Here is a 3111-nt window from a genome sequence, read left to right as displayed (position 1 = left end):
CTCCTGCCTCTCTTTATCCTCAAGTTTTCAAAATAACCGGATCATCGTCTTCCCAAATATTTTCTGTCCCGTTAAACGGTGACTTTGGTTCTCGCTCGCTCGCGAAACACATAGGAACACTTTTATCACTCGTCATATCGCCGTGCCTGAGCGCGCGAAATCTCAGACCTGTCATTTGTGAAATATAATCGCTTATTATTTAAAAACTATCATAGCCACATTTTTTATTAGAATTTTCCTCTTGAAATTTTTTAAGGAATCTGCGATTAAAAGGATATCCGGTGATTTTAGTATACCCTGTATATTTCCTTGATTTGCTAACATGCATAATTGTAGTTACACTATTTAAAAACCAGTGGTTATTTTTATATATGCAGGTACTTTGAATTCTTATGGAAACACTTTTACTCTTCATAATAAGCTGATTAAGATTACAATGCCGCGACGTAGAAGACCTGAGGAAAATATTAGTAAATCTGAGTTATTTCGTTGCGCAAAAAAACAAACGATTCGAGAACTAGAAGAAATATCTTCTATTGTGTTTCAATCACACGAAAGCTCGGCTATAATTAGACCCGAAGAGGAAATCTATACAGAAACAGTAAATAATGTTCTTTTAACAAAAGACAATGACAGTCAAACAGAATTCTCAAATGCCCAGGAAGTACACAACGAACATTTTAATGAACATATTGCAATGGATTTCGATACAGAGTATCAATACAGCGATAGCGAATTAAATTCTGAAATAGATGCATACAGCAGCTGTGATGTTAATATATATGACGAGGATATGGAAAATCCAGAAAAATTGCTTGGCAAACAATTTAAATTAAAAATAAAAAACTGGGCTAAGAAATTTAAAGTACCTCACAACAGCTTAAAATCATTGTTAGCTATTTTAAATGAACATGTAAAAATAGATTTTCCTAAAGATCCTCGCACACTTTTGGGAACACCAAAAACCACGCGCATAGAAAATATGGGACATGGGCAATACTGTCACTTTGGATTGTGGTGCTAAAATACGGATAATGGTGCTAAAAATAGGAACGACAATTCACAAACTGATACTCAACAAAAAGGATCGTTTAGTGCAGATAACTTGTCAAGTAGGTATTTTATATATTATATTCATTATTTTACGATACAGAAAGCATCATTCTAAATTTATTCGACTTAAAATGAAATTTTAATTTATCACGTTAAACGTAAATAGAAGTTCAATAGTAATCAATTATTTTTTAGATATTTTGTTATTTTTACAAATAAAAATAGAACTAAAATAATATTAAACACATTGTACTTATGCACTTATACGCTTACACGTAAAACGCAAAATATTTACGAAACACTTTATGTCATATTTATCTTTTTCAGCTGTATTGAGGCTTATTCTGACAAAGCAAAATAAAATCGTAAAACAGAACGAAATTATAATGACTAAAATTACGAATCTCGAGAAAAAAGTTTCTCTTACAGAAACAAGTCATTGCCAGTTGAGTAACCGAACAAAAGATAAATTATATGAAACGTTCATTATAAAAACTACGAACGATCTAGAGCAGTTTGACGCTTGTTTAAAAAAAAGAAGTTTTTTGATGAAGTTGTAAGTATAATTGATAAATCGAACGAACTCACCGAGTGAAGTTCGATTTGAATTATGCCTATTGCTCAGACTAGTTGACTAACACTTGGTATGCAAATGGTAAGGAATTTTACACTATATATATTTCTGTTAACTTAACAATTTTTTCAGGTTGAATTTTTAAAGCAAAAAGGAGGTCCTGATGTGCGGTCTCATGTGTTTAATATTTTAAACACTACAATAAGTAATTCTGTTGCAACACAATATAGTTATAAGGGTCAAAAGAGAAAAAAAAGATTTGTAAATCTAATGTTCAACACCTGTATATATAGTGAGTAATTGTTAATATATAAATCTTTTTTAGATTATAAATTGAAATTTTTTACAACATTGTTTTCGTTTTATTTAATATTTCAAAGTATACAGGTGTTGAACATTAGATTTACAAATCTTTTTTTTTTCTTTTGACCCTTATAACTATATTGTGTTGCAACAGAATTACTTATTGTAGTGTTTAAAATATTAAACACATGAGACCGCACATCAGGACCTCCTTTTTGCTTTAAAAATTCAACCTGAAAAAATTGTTAAGTTAACAGAAATATATATAGTGTAAAATTCCTTACCATTTGCATACCAAGTGTTAGTCAACTAGTCTGAGCAATAGGCATAATTCAAATCGATATTTAGTTATGTTAAATTAATATAGTAAATAAACATAGTAAATAAAAACACTACTGGGGAAAAACACATCTATCTTTCACTTTTACAGACTCATATAAATATATATTATCATTACAGAAGCTGCACAAATGCACATGCCGTCAGCTACGGAGGACCAAATAAAAATGGCTATAGCTGCTTGGCTTGACAATTCATCAACTCGATTAAAAAATGAGCAGAAGTAAGTAGAGGAAATGAAATTTGTTTTTCGTTAACAACTTGCAAGTTTTTAAATTAATGTTATAAGTGTAAGGTAAATAATTAATAATTATTTGTTTTAGAAAACGTGTTTGTGTTACACATTTAAGAACGGATTTCTCAAATGAAAGTTCTGACGACGACGAACAAGAAAAATAGTCTTGTCATGTTGCTTGTACTTTTATAAGAATGTTTTGAAATTTTATCATACATTGTATCTAGATATCATCTAGATAATTGGTAGTTGCATTGCAGAAACGTTGCAATCTTGCAAGGTAATATTTCTGCAATCTTTCTGCAATCTTTCTGTACTGTGTGGGCGTATTCCTAAATTTATTTTTAAAAAAGTGTTGCTACTATTCTGTCCATCACTGTACAGGGGTTCGATCGTGAATTCTTTCCTTTAGCGCGAACTCGCGAATAGTGAAAAATTTCATTGACAAATATTGAATTCGTCAATCAAATTTCTCACACTTCTCACGAGTTCACGCTAAGGAAAAGATTTATGCTCGAGCCCCCGGTATTTGCACGATTTGAATCAATCATCGATTGAGGTAATCGAGGTCAAGTCGCCGCACGCCAATTCACGTAAATTCATGTTG

At 31.1% G+C, this 3111-nt stretch overlaps 1 long non-coding RNA gene across 1 annotated transcript; it reads left to right on the top strand.

Moving 5' to 3' along the window:
* The first annotated feature begins 246 nt into the window (after positions 1-246).
* On the top strand, positions 247-2825 carry LOC105555796. The gene is made up of 5 exons (XR_001008516.1): positions 247-1112; positions 1381-1609; positions 1760-1919; positions 2390-2492; positions 2593-2825. It is a non-coding gene; the product is annotated as an uncharacterized LOC105555796 (long non-coding RNA).
* The last annotated feature ends 286 nt before the right edge of the window (positions 2826-3111 follow it).

This window comes from Vollenhovia emeryi, unplaced genomic scaffold, assembly GCF_000949405.1.
Source record: "Vollenhovia emeryi isolate VEMERY1.0 unplaced genomic scaffold, V.emery_V1.0 DF940720.1, whole genome shotgun sequence".
Taxonomy (NCBI): Eukaryota; Metazoa; Arthropoda; class Insecta; order Hymenoptera; family Formicidae; genus Vollenhovia; species Vollenhovia emeryi.
This window is presented reverse-complemented; position numbering and strand designations above follow the sequence as displayed.